The 27,754-nt window shown below is 52.5% G+C and overlaps 1 long non-coding RNA gene across 1 annotated transcript in view; it reads right to left on the minus strand.

The window, feature by feature from the left end:
* Positions 1-325: 325 nt before the first annotated feature.
* The window catches only part of LOC140385241 (uncharacterized), a 50,604-nt gene continuing 23,175 nt past the window's right edge, over positions 326-27,754 (minus strand). Inside the window, exons 3-4 of the long non-coding RNA XR_011933321.1 lie at positions 4,451-4,515; positions 326-1,210 (exon numbers count right to left, since the gene is read on the minus strand). This is a non-coding gene — a long non-coding RNA (uncharacterized lncRNA). The remainder of the gene's footprint in view (positions 1,211-4,450; positions 4,516-27,754) is intronic.

Genomic DNA, 27,754 nt, shown 5'->3' on the forward strand with positions numbered 1-27,754 from the left:
TTAAATACTTTGTCGCCTGTCAATTTCAATACTCAATGATTGTGCTCTTGCTTTGTGTACCTTGGCAAGATCCATTCAGCTTGAGAACTGCATGTGCTGGCTGTTAAAACCAGAATGGTTGGTTAACTTGTCAGGCAATTGCAATATATTTACTCATCTGATCCAACACCTTCAAGGGGTTTTCTAATCGCATAGCCTTGGCTCAGTGATAGCATTTTCACTTTGGGTCTGAAGGTTCTGGGGTCAAGCTCCTTGCTGCATGATCAATTACCCAAAGACGAGAGTTAAATACAACTGAGGCTTTATTACGCTAAGATGTGTGGCCTCTTACAGAAGCTGGCGAAATGGCTGCTATATGGGGAGCACACATATTTATACTCCACCTACTGGGCGGAGCCAGCTGGCAGGGAACTACCCCCGTATCTGTAGTACAGGGCCTTACTACAAATCACCTAGTATATACATCAGTTGGTGACTACCACACTCCACTCCAAGTATTTAAGCACTTAATCTGCGCTGACATTTCAGTGAGGCTACTGAGTGAGTGCAACACAGAGGTGCAGACTTTCTGATAAGATGTTAACCTCTTCAAGATTTGGAAGATCCCATATGCTATTTGAAGACCAGGGGGGAGTACCTCAGACGTCCTCTACCATTTCTAGCCTGCAACCAACATCACTAAAATCAGGGGTTAACATGGTCATTTATCTCAGTGATGTTTATGAAACCTTGTGCTCAAATTGTCAGTAACACTTCTTACATTTTAACAGTGACTACATTTGATCCATACTTAATTCTTTATGAAGCATTGTCCTCTTGGGAGTCTCCTTTTGGGAGTCGTTTCTGGGTTGAGCAGTTGTTTGGAGAATCTGCATGCCCTGCCCAGCGGAGCTGGTTTTGAGTTGTTAATGCCTCAATGTTGGCCGTGGAGTTGCTGCTGTTGGACTGCCTTTCATGCTACTATATAAGTGGATGTTGTCAGCACATCGGTGGTGGTAAATCTCCAATGCTTTAAAGTGCCTACTGTTTGTTGTCCAAGCATATTGGAGAGTGCAGATTGCTGCTGCCCAGTAAACTATAACCTTGAGTCTTAGGTTAGAGGTCTTTATCCTCACATACTTCTTCCCTCAGTTGGCTGATGGCTGAGCACGCACATTGGAGATGATGATGAATTTCATTGTCTATGTCTCCCTTTGTCGAGAGGATGCTCCTAAGATATGGAAAAAGGTGCATATTTTTCAGGTTCTTGTCATTGATCTTAATCAATTTATAGAAGATCATCGAATCCCTGCAGTGCCGAAGGAGACCATTCGGCCCATCTAGTCTGCACTGACCCTCCAGAAGACCACTGTACCCAGGTCCATTCCACAGCCCACCCCGCTCTATCTCCGTGACCTAACCTGCACATGGTGGCACCCATGGTACCACCAGCACGGTGGCACAGTGGTTAGCATTGCTGCTACACAAAGTGCTGTGAAGCCACAGTGCTAGCCACTATGCTACCTTGCTTCTTAGTGTCCAACGGTTAGGTGGTGTATCGGGGATGGGGCAGGAGGTTGGGTCTAGGTGTGGTGTTCTTTCAAAGGGTCGGTGCAGACTCGATGGACCGAACGGCCTTATTCTGCACTGGAGGGATTCTTTGATTTGAAGAGAATATCTATAACAAGCCTTCACTGTTGACAGTTAAAGGCTTTGTACAGTCGAAAAAGGTCTTTGCCTCTAAGTTATAAATGCACCTTGAGAGCAAGAATTGGCTAGCATTGAAACAAAGATATTGTGGTGCTGAAAAAACTGCTCTAGTTCTTCCTGGCTCATCATAGTGGTTCCTAAAGTTTTCATAAACCGCATAGCACTTTGAGAAACTCAAACTAACGCACACCATTAATGCTCCAAACATTTCTCCTTGACCAATGAATATAAGTTTTCCACTAAATATTTAAACAGCCTTCAATCAGTTTTGGGTGGGGATGTTGTGTGCCCATTTAAACGCGCCATGAACGTTGATTTAGGTTGTCAAATGAGTGCATAAAAGTTTCTGCCAGATTTATCTGTTGGTTGCTGAGCTTTAAGGCAAGAAACAGGCAGCTTTAATATTGCTCGCCGTTTCTCTGTCATCTTTTCCCTATTGTTACTCCTCCTCCCTGCCAATTTCCCATCACTTTTCAACGACTAATTCTTGTCTTTCCCCTCACAACTCTATCCCAGCTCCACCTGCTTCCTCCATATTTCCTTGCCCCTTTCTGCATCTCATTCTTCTTTACCTGCACACTTTCTCTTGACTCTCCTCTGTGCAACAGCACAAAGAATGACTGGCAGTGTACAACATTTGAGACTCCACTCTCAGCTGGTGCTACACGGTTTGTATTTACCTCTGGGTAACTTCTATTTACCTATGTTCAAATGTTATATTTCAATAAAGTAGCAAAAGCAAAATTTGAGGTCAAACCCACTTGCCTGGATGAGTGAAGTTCCACCAATATCCAAGAATCTTGACACCATCCAGGATAAAGCAGCCCATTTGATTAGCACCCCACCGAGCACCTTAAATATTCACCCCCTCCACCACCAGCACACAGTAACAGCAGTGCGTACCAGCTACCAGATGCATTGCAGCAACTCCCCAAGCTACCTGTGATAACACCTTCCAAACCCACAAACTCTGCCACCTAAAAGGACAAGGAAAGTAGTTATTTGGGAACATGGTCACCTGCAAGTTCTTCTCCAAGTCCCACACTATCCTGACATGGAACTATATCGGCATTCCTTCACTGTCACTGGGTCAAATTTGTTAAATTTCTTAGTCGTATGTTGAGGGAGAAATGAGTCTGAAGCCTGTACCTTAAGACAAATTTATTTCCAAGCCTGCAAAGACACAGAGGGTGGGATTCTCCGATTGCCAACGGCAAAATCGTGTTCGCTGATTGGCTGGATGATCCATTTCTACACCGAAATCGGGGATGGTGTTGTTTTTCTGATGCTCCGCCCCCTCAAAAACGGCGTAATCACTGAGTACGCCGCACGCCGTTGGGATGACCTCAGGACGTCACCTGAGGACCTCTCCCGATGCTCCGCCCTCGATATGCCGACTTCCCGACGGCGTCGGTCGCACGTGCTCATAGTTTTCGGGGACCTCGCATGGCAGCTGTGGGCTGTATCCATCGCTGCCACAGTCGGTGTGGGGGAGCCCTTCAGCTGGCCTGGGGGGCTTTGGCGGGAGCTGGGGGGACTGGTGGGGGGTGGTCAGGGGGTGGCGAGGGGGGTTACAGGAGGGCACTATCTGGCAGGCCGGAACGGCGTGCGGCCGGCGTCATGTTGTACGCCTCGGCCGCCGTGCGCATGCGCGGCCATGGACACGGTAATTCCCCATCCGTATCTGCAGGTAAAGCTGGGGGATTTAAATGGCACAGCTGCTAGCCCCCCACCAGGTGGAGCATTGTTGCGGGGGCGGTGCCGACATTTTCATTGTAAAACTAGACACTTCTTCCGGACTTCGCCTCAAAATCAGAGAATCCAGCCCAGAGTCTTTTAATTCCCCCAACACCCAGTGTGATCACCTTTTAATAATAATGCCAACGATACCCACATCCTGTGAACAGATAAAAAAACATACGGGGCGGGATTCTCTGACCCCCCCCGCCGGGTCGGGGAATCGCCGGGGGGCGACGTGAATCCCGACCCGCCGGCCGCCGAATTCTCCGGCACCGGAGATTCGGCGGGGGCGGGAATCGTGCCGCGCAGGTCGGCGGGCCCCCCCCCCGGCGATTCTCCGGCCCGTGATGGGCCGAAGTCTCGCTGCTGTAATGCTGGTCCCGCCAGCGGGAATCGAACCACCCCTCTTCCCGGCGGGGCCAGGCGGCGCGAGTGGGCTCCGGGGTCCTGGGGGGCGCGGGTGATCTGGCCCTGGGGGGTGCCCCACGGTGGCCTGGCCCGCGAACGGGGTCCACCGATCCACGGGTGGGCCTGTGCGTGGGGGCACTCTTTCCCCTCTGTGTCGGACATCATCCTCCGCGATGGCCGATGCTTAAGAGACCGCCCCCCTGCGCATGTGCGGGGTTGGCGTCAGCAGGCGCTGACGCTCCCGTGCATGCGCGGACTTCCGCCGGCCGACGGAGAGCCTTCGGCCCCGGCTGGAGTGGCGCCAAAGGCCTTCCACGCCAGCCGGCGGGACGGCAACCACTCCGGCGCGGGCCTAGCCCCTAAAGGTGAGTGTTTGGCCCCTAAAGGTGCGGAGGAATCCACACCTTTGGGGCGGCCTGACGCCAGAGTGGCTCCCGCCACTCCATCCCGCCGGGACACCCCGCCCCGCCGGGTAGGGGAGAATCCTGCCCCAGATGTTTATTTCTAACGTTCAGGCAGCACAACAGCTGTAAAACAGGCCAGTGCTTATTTCTGTTCAGTGGTGACTTGATGGCAATGGGCTTTGTGCCATTTTGATTAACAAATGCAATACCTTTTCGCCTCAGGCAGGAAGCCCCATGCTGCTTCAGCTTTCCCAAAGTGGCAGTGTAATTCCAACTGAAAAGTAAATAGTTTCAAACATTATGATTTCACAGCATTTTGAGAAGAAATGTATTGATCCAGTAGGATTTATGAATTGGCAACAATGAACCTTCTTTTTAACTTATAATCAAATTGTTGTAATGTTAGCAAAACTGTTGTTACTTTACTGAATTACAACATAGCTACAGTACTTAATGTTCTAATACACTTGCTCGATAGAAGCTGGAATTCTCCGGTGGTCGGGATTCTCTTTTCCCGCTGGCCGGGTTTCCCAGCAGCGTGGGGTGGTTTCAATGGAAATGTCATTGACAAGCAGCGGGCGGAGAGGATTCTGCCGCCAGCACAAGGGCCGCATCAGTGAAACACGTGGCTGGGGAAACCGGAGGATCCCACCCAGAGTTTCTCAAGTCAGAGGGGTGTCAATCAATCATGGATCGAAAGCAAAGGGGTACCCTTTCTGTGGACAACCTTTCGGTTTCCTGAAGCAACGTCAGTGGAATTCCTGAAGAGCAGCCATATTTCCAAGATTTCCACTCACCTGCTATCAAAGTTATGACAGGAAATCTTGGGAGCTTGCTGCGCACAAATTGGCTGTCACCTTTCCTGCATTTCCACAGGGACTACAATTTAAAAGTACTACATTGGCTGTCAAACAGTTTGGGACATCCTGAAGTCACTATATAGTATCATGGAATCCTACAGTGCAGAAGGAGGTAATCCGACCCATCGAGTCTGCAACGATCCTCCGAAAGAGCATCCTACCTCGGCCCACTCCCCCGCCCAACCATTCCTATCCCCCGTAACCTAACCTGCACATTTTTGGACAGTGGGCGGGAACTGGAACACCCGGGGGAAACCCACGCAGACACGGGGAGAACCTGCAGACTCCCCACAGTCAGTCACCCGAGGCCGGAATTGAACCCAGGTTCCTGGCCTTGTGAGGTAGAAGTGCTAACCACTATGCCACCATACCATCCCAACAAGATGGCAACGGCAAGGACATCATCATTGCCCATCCCTAATTGCCCTAACGGTGATGTTGAGTCTCCTCCTTAGACCTCCACGGTTCTAGTTGTGTATGTACACCTACAGTGCTGTTAGAAAGGGTTTTTTATCATTTTGTTAATTAGTCTTGAACCACCAATGTCTGTCAGGAAAAAGGGCAGTAAAAAGCAATCTTATTTGAATTGTAAATCATGCCCACAGCATTTCCTAGTGTATTGGAGTTTGACCAGAAATGAGGGGGGTATTTAGTACCAGTTTTGACGCCACACAGGCTGCAGCAGTTCAAGAAGGCGGTTCATGACCACCCTCTCAAGGTCAATACGGGATGGGAAATACATGCTGGCTTAACCAGTGAGACCCAGAGCCCTGTCAAAGAATTAAAATAAACATGGTTGGTTGTCAGAGGAAAATAAATCTATTCCAGCAGCTCTTCAAAGTAGAAGTTACATCAAGTTAACAGGTGAGTCATCCAATCAATTGTTATTCTTGGACATACCCCTGCCATATACTTTGTCGGTAATCAAGTCAAGTGTGGCCTGAGGACAATATTGAGAGAATGATGAATGAAATAATACAGGATATTTGACAAAAGACAGTGGGCGTCAGAGGGTTGGAGAATGGCCGTTGGCCGCCGTGAATCCCGCCCCCGCCGGTTGCCGAAGTCTCCGAAGGGAGAAAAGTCGGCGGGGCGTTAATGTCGCCGCTGCTGCGGAGAATGTCACGGGTCTGCGCAAGGCAGCCAATTTTCGGCCTGCCGATATTCTCCCTTCCAGATGGGCCGAAGTCCCGTCGACGTGATGACCGCTCACGTCGACGTAAATTAAACCTCCTTTTCATCGGCGTGACCCGGTGCTCCAGGTTCACGCCGACCAGCGAGGAGGTGAGTGACGGCCTGGGGGGTTGGCTCTGGGCAGGCAATGGCGTGGCCGCAGTCTGAATGCGTGAGGAGAGGTGTGTCTCGGGTTGTGTGTGTGTGTGTGCGGCGGGGGGCGGGGGGGGGTTGGTTAGAGTAGGCTGGGCTCCGGGGGAGTGCCGGGAGGGGGTCCGTGCCGGGGAGGTGGATGGGGGGTCCGTGCCGGGGTGGAGGTTGGGGGGGGTCCGTGCCGTGCCGGGGTGGAGGTTGGGGGGGGTCGGTGCCGTGCCGGGGTGGAGGTTGGGGGGGGGGTCCGTGCTGGGGTGGAGGTTGGGGGGGGGGTCCGTGCCGGGGTGAGGTTGGGGGGGGTCCCTGCCGGGGTGGAGGTTTGGGGGGGGGGTCCGTGCTGGGGTGGAGGTTGGGGGGAGGGTCCGTGCCGGTGTGGAGGTTGGGGCGGGTCCGTGCTGGGGTGGAGGTTGGGGGGGGGGGGGTCCGTGCTGGGGTGGAGGTTGGGGGGGGTCCGTGCCGAGGAGGGGGATGGGAGGGCAAGTGAGTTGGTCCACCTGGCCAGGTGCCAGCCTCCAACAGTTGGACCCATGCGGTCCATGCCACCTGGCTGGGGGGAGGAGGGGATATGGGCAATGATAACATGTCGTCGTTCCCCTCCCCCCCACCAGGCCGTCATGTTTTCCGATCATCCAGCGATGTTGGCCGCCGTGGTGGCAGCCGCTCATGTCTATGTTGCCCTGGATGAGGAGGAGGAGGAGGAGCGTGCCAGAGAGGCGGCGCAGGCTGCCGCAGAGGGGCAGGAGGCAGCCGCCCAGGCTGGAGGGACACCTGAACGACACGACGAGGAGGGGGAGGAGGACGTCGCGGCCCCACGGCAACGGAGGCACCCGAGGGCGCCCCGTGTGTACCGGCCCCGGCAGTCATACCAGGACCTCACGGACCGGGAATGCAGGAGGAGACTCCGGATGAGGCGGGAAACCGTGGCACACATCTGCCACCTGCTGACACACCTGTCACTGCGCGGCACTGGCGGGGGACACCCTCTCCCCGTGTCCGTCAAGGTTACGGTGGCCCTGAACTTGATGCAACGGGGTCATTCCAGGCACCGAGTGGGGACCTGTCCGGCATATCGCAGACATCGGTGCACCGGTGCGTCCGGGCAGTGACAGATGCCCTATATGCCATGGCGCACCGCTACATCCGCTTCCCCGTGGACCGGGCCAGCCAAGATGCCCGGGCCGTGGGCTTCTCTGCCGTGCCCGGGTTCCCCATGGTCCAGGGCGCGATCGATGGGATGCACGTCGCCGTGCGGCCACCTGCAGATAACAGGGCTGTGTTCACTCATAGGAAGGGGACCTATTCGATGAACGTACAGGTGGTCTGCGACCACCGCGTGATGATCCTGCACGTCTGCGCCCGTCACCCAGGCAGTGTACACGACACATTCGTGTTGTCGCGGTCATCCACCCCCGGCATGTACGAGGGACGCCATCCCCTGCTGAGGGGCTGGTTGCTGGGCGACAGGGGCTACCCATTGCGATCGTGGCTGATGACGCCTATACGGAGGCCACGCAATGAGGCGGAGAACCGCTACAATGACGCCCATGTAGCGACAAGGGGAGTGATCGAGAGGTGCTTTGGCGTGCTGAAGATGCGTTTCAGGTGCCTGGACCTCTCTGGGGGCGCCCTCCAGTATCGGTCAGATAGGGTCGGCCGCATCATTGTGGTGTGCTGCGTCCTGCACAACATAGCCCAGCAGAGGGGCGATGTGCCGCAGGCAGAGGAGGGCGGAGTGGAGGAGCAGCAGGAAGAGGCCCAGTCCTCCCCAGATGAGGGGGATGGGGGCAATGGTCAGGGCAGACGGGGTAGACACAGGCGGGTGGCTGTCCACCGTTACCGGCTGGCCCAGCGGGCACGGGACAGACTGATAGACGCCCGCTTCACTGACTAGATGGGCGTGGGTATCGGGTAGTATGGCCACAGACCGCACACCATGGCAACAGCCGACCACCCACACCCCCCACCCATCCACCCACCCAGCACCCTCACCCCCCTCCCCAACCCCACCCACACCACCCGCATACACAACACCCGCCCCCCATTGCCGATCCACCTGCGGCACAACGGGCCGGGCTCACACAGTTGCGGGTGGACGCGTGTCTATCGCAGGCCATGGAGGATGATGACAACCCGCCCTGCGATGAGCTCCTGGCTCTACATCGTTGGACTGTGTCTGACCCATGGCCACAGTACCACCATCCACCCGGACCATCCCTGCATGCGGCTGTGACACTGCAGCGCACGGTCCCGTCCTCTGCCCGGGGGATGTTGATGGCGGCCCAGGGGGAAGGGGGCAGACTCACCTGGGGCTGAGGTAAGACCACCCCTCACACACACACTTGCGCTCAACGTACATGACACCCCCGCACACTTTGGACAGAGCACAAAGGCAGCTTCGGTAGGTGTAACATTGACTTTAATAACCAAAGGAGTTCATGCACGTGCCCTAGCCCCTAAAACTCATCTGTGCCCTCCACCCGTGCCAACTTACTCAGTGTCTAATTGTTTGGCCTTACGGGCCCTTTGACTACGTCTACGTGGTTCCCCAGACGGTACAGCAAAACTGGAGGTGGACTCCTGTGATTCCTGCCCTCTGACACTGGATCCCTTTGGCGGCGGATTCCTGGGGTGTCCTGGCCTAGATGGGCCAGGCTGCGGCCCGGGCGACTGGGATGGCGAGCTGCCAGCCTGTCCTGCCCTTTGCCCACCCGATGCACCTGGGACGGAAGGAGGGGGAGTCCGAGGTGTCGCGGTGTACCGGGACCTCCCCTACAGAGGGAGCCGGGACGGACCACACCACCTCCTCCTCCCTCGGGGTGCCCGATGGCCCCCAGGCCTCTACATGGGTGGGGGATGCGAACGGACTGGCCATCCGACGCCCCCCCGACATCTGGCGCTGCCAGTCCTGGAGGCCCGTGCTGGTATCGACAGGGGTCTGCAGGTTTGCAGCCATGGAGCCCAGGGGGTTGGCAAACCCTGTCTGTGACAGTGCGACGCCGGCTCGCACATGGCCACTGGCGCCGATGCCCTCAGCGATGGCCTGCAGAGAATGGGCCATGGCCTGCTGAGACTGGGCCATGGCCTGCAGAGACTGGGCCATGGCCTGCTGAGACTGGGCTATGGCGTTGAGCGCCTCTGCCATCTGGCGCTGGCACTGGCTCATGGCCTCCTGTGAGAGGGCAGCCATTTCCTGGGCCACAGACGCCGCCTGCACGGAAGGCCCCAGGCCTCGCAAACCGTTCCCCATGTCTGATACCGTCGCACCCATTGCCTCCACCGCGGACGCCACCCGTGCGGTGTCGGCCTGGGTGGCACGCATGACCACTCCCAGCTCCTGGACGCGGGTGGACTCCTCCACCTGCGACCGCAGCCGCCGCAAGCCGCCCATCACCCTCTTCGCTTGTCTCCGGGTCGGTGGTTGCATCGGATCTATGTGTGGGTGTGGTAACTGCAGAAACCCGGGATCCATCTGGGCGGCAGATGTTCGCTTGGGCTGGGCTGCCCTCCGACCGCCCCGCCCCTCTGCTGCTCCTACCTCCACCTGCTGTACCGGGACGGCTGTGTTGTGCGCACCAGTGAGTGTACCAGACGCCTCATCACTAAAGTGCCCAAACGTGGTGAGTGTTTCTGCAATGGTGGAGGATGTTGGTGACAGCAGTGGCGTTGTGTCGTGCTCTTCGTCCCACTCTGAGTCCATGGCACTTTGGGGTGGGGGTTCGTCTCCACCCATCCACTCTGAGTCACTGTCCGGTATTTCGTCTTCCTGGGTAGTGCTGTCCCGGGTAGGGGTGTCCTTGGTAGTGGTGTCCTGGGTAGTGGTGTCCTGGGTAGTGGTGTCCTGGGTAGTGGTGTCCTGGGTAGTGGTTGTGGTGTTGGGTGCTCTGGTGCACAGATGAGCCAACACAGTTGTATGTGGTACAACTCTATTTTATTTTAACTCTTATAATACAGTTCGTTCTGGATACTCTGCACGTGCTGTCTCCCTGAGTGTGTTTGGTGGCAGATGTGTCCTGGTCCTCCTCTGCAGCTAATACTGACCACCGGGGGTCGTGTCTGTGCTTTTATATCTTTCTGTCATTGGTTGTGGTGTTGTGTGTTCTGATTTGTCTGTTGGTGTGTCTATCATGATGTGTGTGTTTGAATATCATGACATCCCCCCTTTTTACAAAGATATGTGCCTACGGTGGTTATAAATATAATTGTGTCGTGAGTGCACCTAAGAGTGTGTGTGTGTGTTGTGTACAGCGTGTGTATATGACGTAACTATTTACATGGGGCGATGTCGGGTGCGTCACACTAACAAGGTTGTACCATAACAAAACTTGGATGCGAGAGAAAAAAAAAACTTGAACATTGGTCTGGTCAGACGATATCTGGAACAATAAACAACAACAGGTTATAATACAGAAGTGTTTGACTTTTTGAACGTATGAACAGCGTTATAAGTCCAGTCTAATGGGTGACCGCCTCAAGAATGGGCTGGTCCTCAAGCCGGTTCAGCTGTGGAGATTTGGGGTCACACTGGTTCACCTTGGACTGTTGGAGGTGATGCTGTTGCCGAAGTCTCTACTTTACCATTTGTTGTACTTCGTGCAGTGCTTGGTTTTTTCATTCGTGCAAATATAACATTCAACATCTTTGTTAGTGGTGCCTTGGCTGTGGTTTGGTTCTGGTGGCGATGGAAGGGGCATGATCCGTGGCATCTCCACAAAGTCATCCTTGGGAACCAGTGGAGGATCCGGCGTGTGCGTACGGTTCAGTTGCGAGCGTGGAAGGCGGCGCAAAGCTCGCTGATTGCGCCTACGCTCCAATCCATCCGCCCTGCATGCCAGGAACAAGGTGGAGTCTTTTTCTTTTTATGTTTGTGGTGGACGGCATCTTGTAGCCGATGGGTCGTTGCCATCGAAGTAGCACCATCACTAATATCATGCAAGGCGATGACTGTGCCAGATGTGGAAGTTGGCCGAGACTGTGCACGCTGGTTCCGGCCACCTGCTGTGCCGGAAGGGCGACTCCGCAGAGAAACGTCGAAGCATGTCGCCTTGGAGAGAGAATTGTTGCTCGCATCAACGTCTGGCGATGGCGCGAATTGGTGTGTCCATCTTGGACCGCCGGTGCTGGTTGCCACTGCCGACCCAGTGGGACTGCCACGCGATCCATTCCCTGTCGCCGTGGCATCCGCCGTCACCCTGAGCGTGCCATCACCGAGGCCGCGACACCGCCCGTCCGGAGCAAGGTCTGGCGTGCGCAAATCAGAGTCGGCGCTTGGCTGCTCCCCATCTGGAGTCCGGTCTGCCTTCCGTCGATGCCCCCCGTCCGGAGTCCCAACAGGTTCACTGGAGGCAGCCGAGATTCCCTGAAGCTGCACTTCTGGAGTCGGAACATGCAGGAATGCACCAACCAGTGGAGAGGGTCGAGCCATCGAGGGTGGAAGCGGTGCGCCGCCACCGCAGTCGTCAGTGGTCCCACCGTGATCGTTGAGTGCCTCGGTACGCACTAGGCGAGGTCTGTCACCTTGCACCTTTTGCATGGGGAGTGGGATGCTGTCGTCACTCATCTCACATCCCGTGGATAGATCCTCATTAGCAGCTTGCTGTTCACTAGGGTTGGGTAAATTGTCAGAGTTTTCATCTGGTGGTGCACACCATGTCGGTGGACTGTCATTGTCTTGCCGTTGTCCTTCATTTGGGCTTTTCTTCTTTGGAATTTTAAATCTTCCCCCAGACATTGTAGAACCTTGTTTATTACCCCCAAATTCTCCCATATGTATGGTCTCGAATATAGGATCCAATGTTTCTATCGACATTGTACTATTTTCCAAAGAACATTCCGTTTCACTTTTCTTCTCAGGTACCTCATATGTATCTTTGTCTAATGTACATGCCTTCATGGTCTCTGGGTCTGATTTTGCTGGGAATGGCATGGTCACAGTCTCTCTTTTAATGTTCTCAATTGCCCACATTATACTCCCCATACATAACTGCTTAATCACTGGGGTTAGTGTGGTACAATGGATAATCGGGTCGACCTTATCTGCATCTTCACCATTAGTGGAAAGCACACTTGGTTCACTTGAAACTGCTGTGGGTTTTAAATTCGTTATCTGGCTACTCGATGTTGGTGTCCTCAGGATTCTTGCTCCAATGTTCTGCTCAATAATCAGTGGAGTGTGTATAGGTTCAATGCAATTAATGTTCCCCTCAAGGTTTGAAGAGTCATTACTGACTAACTGCTGGTCTCCGAAGTTGGGATTTTGCGGCGTTGTGTTGAAGGGAGACATTTGTCCCTGCTGTAGATATGATTCAGGTTGTGTTATTTCCATTACCTGAGGATCAATGTCTTGTCCATTTTTTCGATCCGTACTAAAACACTGGCAATTCTCAGTCTGCTCCTTGCAAGTTAAACATTCAATAAATTTCTTTAGCAAATCCTCAGCATCCTTCTGTGGCCGTGCAGCATTATTAATCTCTGTTCGGCTATAATGATCCTGAAGGTCAGCGCATAAACCTTTTTTCTTCGGGCTTGGACGAGGCGATTCCTTTGGCTTGTCTTCAGTTGGGCTTGAACAGTCTTCAGCGCTGTGCCCTTCATTGTAGCATGAGAGACCGTCATGGTCATGCTGCTGTGTAGTGGAGCATGGTAGGCTGTTATAGCCCTCTTGCTGTTCACGTGAGCATGGCAGACTTGCATCGTCTGCCGCTGGTTGGTCAGGAGAGGTTGCTAGACCCTCATGGTCTTGTTCCTGCAAGGACTGCACATTGGAGTCTTGCATTGCTTCTATCGTGGAGGCTGTCCACGAGCTCTCTGTGGAGGCTTGTGACACTGGAGTCACTTCTTGTTCGTGCAAGGACTGCGCTCTGGAGTCTTGCGTTGCTTCTATCGTGGAGGCTGTCCACGAGCTCTCTGTGGAGGCTTGTGACACTGGAGTCACTTCTTGTCCGTGCAAGGACTGCGCTCTGGAGTCTTGCATTTCTGCAATTGTGGAGTCTGTCCACGAGCTTGCTGTGGAAGCTTGTGACACTGGAGTCACTTCTGGTTCATGCGAGGACTGCACTCTGGAGTCTTGCATGTCTTCTTTCATAGAGTCGGGAACGTTGAGCGGGACGTGGACCACGCTCTGTGTGGCAGCAGGGCGCTCTCCGTGTGCTTGCACCGCTCCCTGTCTGTTAATGTCAGGCTGCAGCATCATCCGGTACTGATAAGTTGGAACGTCATATCTGCTGGATTGAAGATCCTCAAATCCGAAAAATGAATCCGCATCTGCGTCGGATTCAATGTGGGGGCCGCCAATGTGCAACACGAAAGGTTCGTCCGAGTCATAGTCATATAGGACCACGGAGCTATCATTGGGCTCGCGAGGTCCGGAAACACTGTAAAGATCGTCATCGAGGTATTCGAGGTCGGAATCATCGGCTTGTGCGTAGGTAACTGCTTGTCGGAGGGTTCTTCGGAGGTCAAATTCATCTCCTGGGTCAATTTGCGGCAATGTGCTGTCATTCCAGGTGAGGGAAGGTTGTTTTACAGCTTTAACAGATTTTTGTTTTTTTGATTTGGGATGTTTCCCTTTTAAATTGGATTTGGGACATTTCCCCTTTAAATTGGTGCAGTCTGGGGCCCCTGACACCCTGACGCTCGGTATGTAGCACGTAGGAAGCGACTGCGCATGCTCAGATCGCTGTTCCTTTACCGATGGCCGTTTTCTTGACTGCTCATGCGCAGCATCTCGCGCATGCGCAAACGAAACTTCCGGTTCTGCGCACTGCTCGCGCAACTGTGCTAGCGTGATACCTTTAGCAAGATGGCCGCCAACCTCGACCCAGCCCTCTCTCAGGCCCGGGATTTCGGCCTCTGGGAATTCGGGCTCCGGGATCCCAGCCACGAGGTGAGTACTGCAGCTTTTCTTACCTTTACTTGCCGATTGGATTGCGTTTTCTTCACAGTACTTGGAGAATTTGTCCAGGACTGCCTGGTAATCGTACCTTTGCTGCCTCCTGAAGAACCTGAACCTTGTGAATATTTCTCTTGCCCTTGCACCGGCGATGGTGAGGAGAAATTCAATTTTTTCGCTATCATCCAGGTCTTGGAGTTCAGCTGCCACCAGGAACAATTCGAACCATTGCCGGAATCGCCGCCAGTTTTCGCGGAGGTCGCCGTGGCACTGGAGCGGCTGCGGAACCGGGAGCTCTATCATTTTGCCTGGGCACTGCTGGTTGTCTCTGTACACTGAGGTATGCCGGCAGGTATCGATCCACTCCTGTACCATGTGGTGTTGGGTGCTCTGGTGCACAGATGAGCCAACACAGTTGTATGTGGTACAACTCTATTTTATTTTAACTCTTATAATACAGTTCGTTCTGGATACTCTGCACGTGCTGTCTCCCTGAGTGTGTTTGGTGGCAGATGTGTCCTGGTCCTCCTCTGCAGCTAATACTGACCACCGGGGGTCGTGTCTGTGCTTTTATATCTTTCTGTCATTGGTTGTGGTGTTGTGTGTTCTGATTTGTCTGTTGGTGTGTCTATCATGATGTGTGTGTTTGAATATCATGACACTCCTGGCTCGGATGTGACGGGGGCCTGTGGCTGCCCCCCTCGTCGCTGGGTGGTCGCTCCCGCACGTGACGGGGGTGTCGTCTCCCTGTTGCTCCAGGTCTCTCCGTCTCCCGTGGTGTGCGAGGGGCATCCTGCGGGCGTCGCATGCTGGAGGGTCCGGGTCTCTCCGTCTCCCGTGGTCTCCGAGGGGCATCCTGCGGGCGTCGCATGCTTGAGGGTCCGGGTCTCTCCGTCTCCCCTGGTCTCCGAGGGGCATCCTGCGGGTGTCGCATGCTGGAGGGTGCGGGTCTCTCCGTCTCCTGTGGTCTCCGAGGGGCATCCTGCGGGCGGTCTGCATCTGCGGGGATGGGTGCCTGGACGTTTGGTCCTGCGATACACAATGAAGCATGCATGGTTAGACGTCAGGCAGTGATCAGGTGATACGGGGAGGGGGATATAGGGGAGGGGGGATATGGGGACGGGCTGTCGGTGGCTCACTCGCTAGTACGCCCCCGACCTCTGCATGAGCAACCTCCCGGTCCTCAGGTCCGCCAGCCAGTTCCAGGGCCCTTTCCTCGTGTACGGTCAGTGGCCTCTCATCAGCGGGCCCTCCTCCAGTCCTCACATGCTCCCTATTGTTGTGTGCGCGCTTCTCCTGTGGGGGGGGGGGGGCAGGGGTAAAAGCCAACAGTGTTAGGCAGGTATATGAATGCACGCCATCGGTTGCGCGTGCATTGCAGAGGTTAAGGTTAGGGCTGGATTCACTTGGGGATATGGGGGATGGGGGGATATGGGGGAGGGGGGATATGGGGGAGGGGGGGTATGGGGGATATGGGGGAGGGGGGATATGGGGGAGGGGGGGGATATGGGGGAGGGGGGATATGGGGGATATGGGGGAGGGGGATATGGGGGAGGGGGGTTATGGGGGAAGGGGGATATGGGGAGGGGGGATATGGGGGAGGGGGGATATGGGGGAGGGGGGATATGGGGGAGGGGGGATATGGGGGAGGGGGGATATGGGGGAGGGGGGATATGGGGGAGGGGGATATGGGGGAGGGGGGATATGGGGAGGGGGGAATATGGGGAGGGGGGAATATGGGGAGGCTCACCCTGCCTGCTCTGACGAGGTCGTTCACCTTCTTGTGGCACTGGGTGCCTGTCCGTGGTGTCAGGGCCACAGCAGTGACGGCCTCTGCCACTTCCCTCCACAGACGCCGGCTGTGGCGTGGGGCAACTCTGTGGCCGTGCCCGGGATACAGAGCGTCCCTCCTCTGCTCCACCGCGTCCAGGAGCGCCTCCACATCCCGTGACTCGAACCTCGGGGCTGAGCGGCGGCCAGCCATCCAGTCGGGTGTTGCGGTCGGGTGTTGCGGTCGGGTGGGGGGGAGCAGCGCGGCCTTATGAGCCGTCACGCCGAGCAGCGCGAATGACGCTGCACGGCGTGAACCACTGCGCAAGCGCGGATCCCGTTACGTCGCTGCTAGCCCATTTCGGGCCGGAGACTATCGACCCATTTTTCCGACGTGACTCAAGTCGGATTTGCGCCGTTTTTTGCGCCGATCGGCGGACTTTCCGCCGATAACGGAGAATTTTGCCCAGTAAGTCACAAGGTGGCCAAATATACGGGTATGAGTGCAGGTTCCCAGAGATGTGTGTAAAGATTACATTCTTTTAGTTTGGTTGACAAATGTATTCAGTGACAATTTGTTTTGGATTTCTAAGTTTTTTTTGGACTCGTCATCCAGGGCCCCACTGGAAATAATAACATTTGTGAGGAACTATCAAGCATGTAAAATATCTTCAATACTTTCCAGTAATGGGGCCAATTCTCACTGTTTAAAGTGGCTGTGAAATTAATTTACAGAAAAAAATGTTGCTGAGATTTCTTTGAAACTGACCGAGCTAAGATTATTGACTGATGCAGAGATGTTAATAAAACAATCGGCAACTAATGTATTGTGAGAGTACCTTTAAGAAATGGGTGTTTAAGAAATGTACCTTTAAGAAATGGAGCTGCTCATGTTACTGCAGTGATGTCAGAGTGTGGGTGGAGCTGAGCTCTGGTTCTGCTTTTTAATTTCAGTTTGAGAAAAAGCTTGGGTGTATCTGTGTTTTTCAGTGAGCTGCATCTGAAGTCTGCTATCCAAAAACTATCTTAATCATTTGGTGAATTCAGAATTATAAATGTTTCAGTATTGAATGTAAACCCTCATGTGCTTCTGTTTGGAGGTTTGTTACGTTTTTTGGATGTTAAAAGAACAGCATACAGATTACTTAGTGTTGTATTCTTTGGGGGTGTATTTGATTTACTGGTTGCTAGGATATTCACTGTTTGTTTGAGAAAGGTTAACTTGAGTTCATAGAATAAACATTGTTTTGTTTTAAAAAATACTTTTCGATTTCTGTTGTACCACACCCGTAGAGTGGGCCGTGTGCTCCCCATACCACAATCTATTAAACGTTGTGGGTCAGGCGAACTCCATGATACACTTTGGGATTCTCTAAACCCTGACCCATAACACTAATTATTGCATGAACAGGTACTCTAAACTCCCTTGCTTTTTATTTAAACTGCAGAACAACACTTTACTCATCCAAGAACGAAGTTAATTTCAGCATATAAGGAAAGAAAAGGGAGCTAACATTTCGAGTCTGGATGACTCTTTGTCAAAGCTAGAGAGAACTGGAAATGGGGTCAGATTTATACTGTAGTGAGGGGGCGGGGAGCGGTGGGGCTGGATAGGGGGCCAGTGATAGGTGGAGATTGGCAAAGATGTCGAGGACAGAAGACAAAAGGAATGTTAATGGGGGTGATTAAGGCTAAGAAGGGAGCTGATAGTGACACATAAAGAGATTAGGATGTGTGAATGCCAGAACAAAGGTGAACAGTGTGTCAAAGGGCAACTAGGAAAGGTTGGTCCAAGTGGAGTGGGTGAAGGAGGAACAATGATGAGGGAAAAACAGATCAATGGAAGAAATCAAAATAAATAGATAGAAATAAAAAATATGGGAACAAAGTGGAGGAGAGAGTTCACAGTCTGAAGTTGTTGAATTCAATGTTAAGTCCGGAAGGTTGTAACGTGCTTTTTGATGTGTTTTAACTTTCTGTGAAGGAACAGTTGCTCATTTTTACACCTCTGCCTGAGGCAGCAGGTGTAAGGGACAGGCAAGTGCAAAAGGAGAGATTTTTCATTGTTTCGGCTTGGACTGCTCTTTAACCTCCAAGCAAAGGTGACTGATGGGGGTGGGTGAGGGGTCCATGATATGGGGGATGGGTGTCTGATGGGATGGGTCTCTGATATGGGAGGAGGGTTATTATGGGGTGTCTCTGATAAGGAAGGTCTCTGATATGGGGGGGTCTCATAGGGGCGGGCCTCTAACATAGGGGTCTGGTGGAGTCTGTGATGGCGGTTCTCTGATGTTTGTGGTTTCAGAGGGGGGCCTCTGATATGGTGGTGATGGTGATCTCTGATGGAGTCTCCAATGGGGGTTCTGATTGGGGATCTGGAGGGGGTCTCTGGTGGGGGGGCGGTTTGATGGTGGTCTGGTGGGTGAGGTTTGGTCACCCTCAATTGTGTGTGCCATGGGGGGTGACCCAACAATTCTTGCAGGGGGGAGTAGAATTCTGCTACTTGCCAGTGGGGGGGCAGGATTTTTGTTGTGTGGGGAAGGAGGGGCCAGCAGCTGGACCTCGGTATCGGGCCGTCCACTCACAATGGTGGCCTGATAGCGTGATTCAGACTGGAATCAGCTGATTGGCACGGTAGTACAGTGGTGAGCACTGATGCCTCACAGCGCCAGGGACCCAGGTTCAATTCTGGCCCACCTATTTGTGGGGACTTGTCATATCTTTGTCTGTGGGTCCATCTTACTTCTTCTGTGTCGTGACCCACGTCACCATAATCCTAGACCATTGGTTCATCACAACATTCCCTTTGTAATAGGTTCAGGAGGGTGTGAACATAGGCGGGGAAACCAAACAGAGCGAAAATGGTGTTGAGGGCTTTGATGATGGTGACAGATGTCATATCCGGGCATGGGATGGCGAAAGGGAATCGGGAATACTTGTCGACCACATTAAGAAAGTACATGTTGCGGTCGGTGGAGGTGAGAGGCCCTTTGAAGTCCACGCTGAGGTGTTCAAAGGGGAGTGAGGCCTTCACCAGGCGCACACGGTCTGGCCAGTAGAAATGCGGTTTACACTCCGCGCAGACCTGGCAGTCTCTGGTGATAGCCCTGACTTCCTCGATGGAGTAGGGCAGATTGCGGGCCTTAATGAAGTGGTACAAGCAGGTGACTCCTGGGTGATAGAGATCGTCGCGCAGGGTCCGGAGTTGGTCCACCTGTGTGCTGGCACATGTACCTCCGGACAGGGCATCGGGGGGCTCGTTGAGCTTTCCGGGGCGATACAAAATCTCGTAATTGTAGGTGGCGAGCTCGATCCTCCACCTCAAGATTTTATCATTTTTGGTCTTACCCCGCTGTGTGTTGTTAAACATGAAGGCAACCGACCGTTGGTCAGTGAGGAGAGTGAATCTCCTGCCGGCCAAGTAATGCCTCCAATGTTGCACAGCTTCAACGATCGCTTGGGCCTCCTTTCCGATGGAGGAGTGCCGAATTTCGGAGGCATGGAGGGTGCAGGAAAGAATGCCACGGGCCTGCCTGCCTGGTTGAGGGTGGCGGCCAGAGCGACGTCTGATGCATCGCTCTCGACTTAGAAGGGGAGTGTCTCGTCGACTGCGTGCATCGCAGCCTTGGCGATGTCGGCCTTGATACAGGGGAAAGCGGTGGATTGAATGAGTGGGCGGGCCTTGTCCACATAGTTTGAGACCCACTGGGCGTAATACGAAAAGAACCCCAGGCATCGTTTGAGGGCCTTGGGGCAGTGGGGAGGGGGAGTTCCATGAGGGGGCGGATGGGGTCGGGCCCTAGAACTCAGTTCTGAACCACATAGCCGAGGATGGCTAATTGGTTTGTGCTAAACACACACTTCTCCTTGTTGTAAGTTAGGTTGAGGAGTGTGGCGGTGTGGGGAAATTTGGAAAGGTTAGCGTTGTGGTCCTGCTGGGCATGGCCGCAGATGGTGACATTATCCAGGTACGGGAAGGTGGCCCGCAGCCCATACCGGTCAACCATTCGGTCCATCTCCCGTTGGAAGACCGAGACCCCATTGGTGTCGCCGAAGGGAACCCTAAGGAAATGGTAAAGGTGGCCGTCTGCCTCGAACGCAGTGTATGGGCCTTACGGATGAGGAGCTGGTGGTAGGCAGTTTTCAGGTCCACTGTGGAAAAGACCCGGTACTGTGCAATCTGATTGACCATATCAGATATGCATGGGAAGGGGAACGCGTCGAGCTGTGTGTACCGATTGATGGTCTGACTGTAGTCAATGACCATCCTATGTTTCTCCCCAGTCTTAACTACTACCACTTGCTGGCCTCAATGATGCCTTCCTGCAGCAGCCGCTGGACCTCCGACCTGATGAAGGTCCTGTCCTGGGCACTATACCGTCTGCTCCTGGTGGCGACGGGTTTGCAATCCAGGGTGAGGTTTGCAAACAGGGAAGGTGGATAGGCCTTAAGGGTCGCGAGGCCGCAAACAGTAAGGGGTGGTAGGGGCCCGCCAAATTTCAGGGTTAGGCTCTGGAGGTTGCACTGGAAGTCCAGGCCGAGTAGCAAGACAGCGCAGAGGTTGGGGAGGATGTAGAGCCGGAAGCCGCTGAACTCTACGCCCTGGATGGTGAGGGTAGCGATGCAGTACCCCCGGATCGCCACGGAGTGGGATCCGGAGGCCAGGGAGATTCTTTGGTTAGCGGGGTGCACCGCAAGGGAGCAGCGCTTTACCTTATCGGGGTCGATGAAGCTGTCAGTGCTCACGGAGTCCAGAAGGCAGGATATCTCGTGCCCGTCGACCTCCACCTTTGTCGAAGTGGTCGCGAGGTTGTGCGGTCAAGATTGGTCGATCGTGACCGAGGCGAGGCGCGGCTGGTTGCTGGTTGTTGCAGGCGATGAGGCGCCCGATGAGGTGCCCGACGGGAGGGGTCCTGAGGCGGGTAAGGTGGCGGTGCCCACGGGCCACACGTTTCCTGGGGAAGGCAAGATGGCGGCGCCCATTGATTCTGAGGCAAGCAAGATGGCGGCGCCCACGGGCCGCACATGTTGTGAGTGGAACAAGATGGCGGCGCCCATGGGCCGCACGTGGTCTGAGGAGAGGAAGATGGCGGCGTCCATTGGCGGCACATGGGGGTGCCTGGACAATAGCGGGCGATTGAGCGGACCTGGCACACTGTAGCGAAATGTCCCTTCTTGCCACAGGCCTTGCGGTGCGCGCTCCGCGCCGGCCAGCCGGGGGTGTTTTGTCTGTCCGCAGAAGTAGCACCTGGGTCCCCCGGGGTTGGTTGGCTGCCGTGCGGCACAGGCGTGGGGTTGGCTGAGGGCGGTCGCTGATGCTGTCCATGATGGGGTGGCCGTTGGTGGGGTCCACGATGCACAGGGACCGTGCAGTCGGGGGCATAAGCCTGTACGTTGTGCGAGGCAACCGTGAGCGAGAGCGCTAGTTTCTTGGTCGCCGCGAGGTCAAGCATGGCCCCTTCTAAGAGGCGCTGGCGGATGTAGTCCGACCCTATGCCCGTAATGAACGCGCCTCTCATTAGCAGGTTCGAAAGTTCAGTGACCGAAACGGCCTGGCAGTCGCAGTCTCTCACCAGGGCGAGCAGGGCACGCCGGAAATCTTCCATAGACTCACCGGGAAGTTGGTGCCGCATGGCCAGGAGGTCCCTGAAAATCTCTGTGTAATAAATTGATGCACTATCAATTATGATGAGACGAGAGTAGAATGTAATCGAGGCTTTATTACACAGAGATGTGTGGCCTCCTACAGCAGCTGACGAAATGGCTGCTGTTCGGAGAGCACTCACATTTATACTCCGCCTACTGGGCGGAGCCAGCAGGCAGGGATCTACCCCATTACCTGTAGTACAGGGGCCTTACCGTAATATCCATGTATACAATATAATACAACAGTAGTGACTACCACACTGTGAGGCCCCTGCTGCATACCTTTTACATTGATTAATATGGAACCATTTTACTCACTTGGGCAGCTGTACAGCATACGCCATAAGACTGACCTTATCCACAATGGTATAATGCCTTTGCACAGGGGTTCAAACATTCCTACCTGTACACAGTTTTGAACCATGACCTGATCTCCATTATCCCATTCCTGAGTCCCTGTGAATTCCATCCTCAACTTATTCTGTCTGTGTTTACACTTTTAGCAGCCTTTAACTGAATCTCACACATTCGCTTCGCTTTTGCGGGTCTCTGTTGGTTTCCTACTTTAACTTGTCCTCCCACCCTGGGACCAACAAATGCACAGCAGTTCTCATTTCTCTATCTGTAGCTAACTTACCTGGGGAATACCCTGTGGTTTTAGATACTCCCGCCTGTACTCTCATCAGTTTGAGAGATAAGGCGTCATCCCATTTCTTCTTGAGAGTCCTATTCATCCTCTGCACAATCTCTGACAACTGTGGGTTATTGGCCACGTGCCATTTTCCTTTGATTCCAAATGTGGCCAAAGTTACTTCCTATACCTGCCCTGTAAAATGGAGTCCTTGGTCTGACTCAACTGTATCCGGGACACACTGTGGAGAAAACGTTTTCTTCAGCAGAGTCTTAGTAGTGAATAAGGCTGCTTGTTGTAGTTATCCATTAATACCAAACAGCACTTGTTCCTTTTCCTAGTGAGGGGGAGAGGTCCAATAAAGTCTATTTGAGCACTTTTCCAGCATCCCTCTACTCTGCGAGTGTGCCCTCTCTGTGGGTCTGTGTTATTAACTACAGAACCAGCAATTGTGAACAGACTGCTCCATGTCCCTTCTCGTATCAAGCCACCAAACCACAGCTACAACCCTCTTTAGTGTGTTGTCTATCCCTGGGTGATCTGCTCCCTGTCCCCCCCTGTGCTAGCTGTACAAATTCCTCCCAGTTGTCTCATGCCATCTCCCACATTGTTCCCTAATATTTACGTTGGAATTGAGTTAATTGTTTAATAGACTACTTATTGTTTAATAGACTGCACCAAATATAAAGGGGATACAGGTGGCACTGTGGTGCTGTTGGAGAAGTGATTGCAGAACACAATAAACACAGAGTCGAAGAAGTCAAGACCTACTTTCTAATCCTAGTTACTATCAGAGGTTAACACACCTATCATCCTTAAACAACATCCCTTCCTTTATGTGGACATCTTGGGCCCTTCTCTCCTTGTTCTTTCGCCTTTATCATTTCCCGCAGAGTGTCATCGCTCACCTGTGCTATCTTTAATTCGAGGGGTTCTGCTTCCGATTCTACCGAGCCCTGTTTCTTATGTGACATCACTACTCCGCATGCAAACGTGTATTGTCACAGGATGATCACTTTTCCTCCCCCCCACCTCTGTCTGCAGTGCCGTCAATTCAGCCTTACCATCTACTGGTGTCCTGCTGCAGTCGTCAGAAAGCTGCAGGGGGATTCCCTTTCTCCCTCAGAGACCCTTCCCACATTCACGTTCATGGCAGCAGATTCACAAGACAGGCTTGAACAGAATGAGCAGCAAGACAAGTTTCTTCTGATAATTGACAATCAGTTTATTGAATTGCCCAGGTCCCTCAGAGGATGTTTTCATTCAGCATTAACAAATACAGTTATGTCACCCAGAACTTACTGTATCCGTATAGAGGTTATACTCTCACCCGGTTCCTAACAAAATATCTAACCTTATATCCTAACTTAAAACTTACAATAATCCCTCAGTTGGCCCTCTGATGGTGTTGTAGGCCTCTCAGTGGAGTTGAGCTGACACTACTGACTTCCTTAACTGCCTGCAGGAATCGCGGTGTCCTACGATCTGTTCTCAATTACACCATTTTTGCTGTTGTCCTGGCCAACTCTTTTCCCAAATTTGGCAACACTCCAAACCTTTAGTTCCAATTGCCAATTATGATCTCATTCATGATATTGCTTTAAAAAAAAAGGAAAAGGTTTTCTACGAAGGACCCTAGCCACCAATTTCCCGCCGATAATCAATCTCAAGAATGCCAATCCTTCTCACCTATGATTCTTGTATTTACACCACATTGTAGCTGATCTCCTTTCATGGTCTGGTTCTTGAGGTCATCAGCCAACCTCTTTCCCCATAGAATCTCTACAATGCAAAAGGAGGGCATTCGGCCCATCGAGTCTACACCGACCCTCTGAAAAAGCACTCCAACTAGGCTCACTCCCTCACACTATCTCTGTAACCCCATACCTATCCAACCTTTCGACACTACGGGCAATTTATCATGACGAATCCACCTAACTGCACATCTTTGGACTGTGGAAGAAAACCGGAGCACCCGGAGGAAACCCACGTTGACATAGGGAGAACGTGCAGACTCCACACAGACAGTCATCTGAGGCTGGAATTGAACCCGGGTCCCTGGTGCTGTGAGGCAGCAGTTGCTAACCACTGTGCCTCATTGTAGATGAGGAACACGTATGTTTATTGCACCTTACCTCTCAATTGGGCTATGTGATAGTCTGCTGCCGTCGGAATTTGTAACTCCAGCCGAAGCTCAAACAACGAGTTAGCCCCTGTTGTCCTTCGCTGCCCCCAGCAGACTCTAGGTCCTATTGTAGGTTGACCACCCTCATGCATATCCAGTGCACATCCTGTCTTTGACCGTCTGGCCTTCTCCCTCACCTTCTCAATCTTCTCCTCCTCACTGCACAATGTGTCTCACATGCAGACCATTATCCCCATGTTGCTCAAACCACACAGGCTGAGGTGCAGATGAAGCACGAGGTGCACAAGGCAACTTTCAGGGTTAGTTAAAACAACTATAGATTACACTCAATTCGCACATTCAAAGACTAACTGCTCAGGCAGCTCACATCAGGCTTGACTGCTGAAGTCAAACACTGGACCCAACTGCAGCTTCTAAACCTGTCCGGACATGCAACCTTGGAATAAAATTTGTGCCCCACCTGACATTGTTCCCACACTCTGAATGTATTATTGCAGTCAGCACATATTATTATTGTTGATTGGGGTTTTAAATGAGCTCAAGCACCCATTAATTAACTACTTGAAAATGGTGGGAAGATTCCTGATTCCTTAGGGCCATCTGCTGACCATATTATTGTCTTCAGAGACCATGGTTTAGCTCAGTTGACTAGACAGCTGGTTCATGATGCAGACTAAGGCTAGTGGTGAGAGTTCAAGTCCCATACCAGCTGAGGTTATTCATGAAGGCCCTTCCTTCTCAACCTTGGCCCTTGCCTGAGGTATGGTGATCCTCAGGTTAAATCACCACGTGTCAGCTCTCCCCCTCAAGGCAGCAGCCTATAGTGACTTCACCTTTTTTATCAGGAGCACAACCAAACTTCATCATACCAGATATTACATCACCGCAGGCACAAATCAGTCCCATTTTTGGAGTGCGTTATTTAGCCCAATGATTCACTTCAAGTCGATTCACTTAAAGTTGTGATTTGCAGGAATAAAAATTTAGGTGAGGGCTTCCGCATTTATGGAGGTCTTGTGGCATCCCTGCCTCTAAGCCAGAGGGTTCGAATCCCACCCCTGCACTTGTGTGACCAAGGAAGGTGCGTCCATAATGCAGTCAAACAGTCTGAGTACCAACCTGAAAATCCTTCCAACACCAATGACAGAGGGTAAGAGTGGGAGGGATTTCTGGACAGCCATGTGAAAGTTTGAGCCTCTATCATCACTATCTAAAGATAATACAATATTCATTTGAAAGTTCATGTTGTCACAGCAACTTGGACTCCTGAGTGTGCCGTACCCCATCACCTCTATTTTGATACTCAGGTTAAAGCGGCTCTTCGCCATTGATATTTTGCATAAATTCATTTAGTTAGATTAATAAAGTTAGTTTGTTAGACAATGGCGCGTCTAAATAATTTTAGAATGTATTTGCTTCACTTCTTTTCCTCTGTAGTATTCTGATTCTTCTTTCCCTCCCACATTCCTTTCTGGACCTCTACAAATCACTCGGCAGCCTGAATCCTGACAGTTCTGTAGACAGTGAATAGTAGATCTCCAAGCAACATCACTGTTCATTCATTCGTTCGTGAATAGCTCCCAGTACGCGACCCAGATGAAGTGCCAAGTTTTCCCTGCCATGAAGAGCATTTTGATTTTATTTCGGCAGCAGCAGACATTTGGTTTTAATATCATTCTCTTGGAAAGTGGCAAATAATGAGGACTAGGGGGAGTATTTGCCAGAGTGGTTGGGGAGGGTTCAAACTAAAATCACAGGGTTATGGGAACCACTGCAGGGAGCCAGGGGAGGGGGAAATGTGGACAAGAACAAAAGACAGAAACAATCAAACAGTGCCACAGTGAAAAATGATGGGAACGGGATAGGGAATGTTAAAAAGGCAAGACTTAAGACTTTGTGCCTTAATGCACAGAGCATCTGCAATCAAGTGGATGAATTAATCACACAAATAGATGTAAACAGATATGACATAGTGGGAATTATGGAGACGTGGCTGCAGGGTGACCAGGGCTGGGAATTAAACATCCAGGGATATTCAGGATACAGACAAAAAGCTAAAGGCTGCATGCTGGTTAAAGAAGAAATTATCTCAATAGAGACTTGGACATTAGCTCCGATGATGTGGAATCCATACGGGTAGAACTGAGAAACACCAAAGGACAAAATACGTCAGTGGGGTTGTATATAGGCCTCCAAATTGTAGTGGTGATGTCGGGAATTGTATTAAACAGGAAATTAGAGATGCATGGAATTGTGGCCATCTAAAATGGCCGCCCACAAAGGATAATGGGAATTGTGGTCAGGTTGGGACACAGACGATACACAGCCCCTGTGGATTGTGCAGAGGAAACCAGATCTACACAGAAACTTGCATCTGCTAAAGGTCAATCGCCTATTTCCCCAGGACAATGGGACACTGATTGAAATATAGCAGCAGTAACAGACTTGGGGGCGCCTATTTACCTTATTTGGGAGTGCCTATGTGCCTTGGACAATAACAACTAGGACTCCCAGCTATCAAGGTACCCATCCCTAATTGGCCAGAATCGATTAGGGTGATCGAAATCCTATTAATCCATTGGATCCCGGGTTGGGATCGCCCAAAAGAGCGCGAAAGATCGGAGGATAATAAGAACTGCGTGACCAATATTCTGCCTCTTTTGGGACCGGCCTCAGCCCCTACCAACTGCAGCACATCAACCAGCCAAGTTCAAGGACCCGTGATCGCTACCTGAAGGACGAGCCGCAGCCTTTTTTTTTAAAAAAATGTTTATTCAGATTTTCCAACAAAATTTTAACAAACCCCCCCCCCCCCCATAACAAAAAGAAAAAAGAACACAAACACAACAATCGAAAATAATACAAAACTTATACATTGGGTTTGCCCCGTATATAGCAACCCCCCCATATGACATTCAAAGGTACCCTTGGGGAAGCCCCCCCCACCCACCCAAATACCCCCCTCGAAGGAGACCCCCCCTCCCCCTTCCCCCCCGCCCCCACCCCCCCCCCCCCCCCCGCCCCTGGGCTGCTGCTGACCTCCTCCTAACGCTCCGCGAGATAGTCTAGGAACGGTTGCCACCACCTGAAGAACCCCTGTACAGACCCTCTCAAGGCAAACTTTATCCTCTCCAGCTTAATGAACCATGCCATGTCATATATCCAGGCTTCCACACTAGGGGGTTTCGTGTCCTTCCATAATAGCAAGATCCTCCGCTGGGCTACCAGGGACGCAAAGGCCAGGAT

Source organism: Scyliorhinus torazame, chromosome 11, assembly GCF_047496885.1.
Source record: "Scyliorhinus torazame isolate Kashiwa2021f chromosome 11, sScyTor2.1, whole genome shotgun sequence".
In the NCBI taxonomy this organism is placed as follows: domain Eukaryota; kingdom Metazoa; phylum Chordata; class Chondrichthyes; order Carcharhiniformes; family Scyliorhinidae; genus Scyliorhinus; species Scyliorhinus torazame.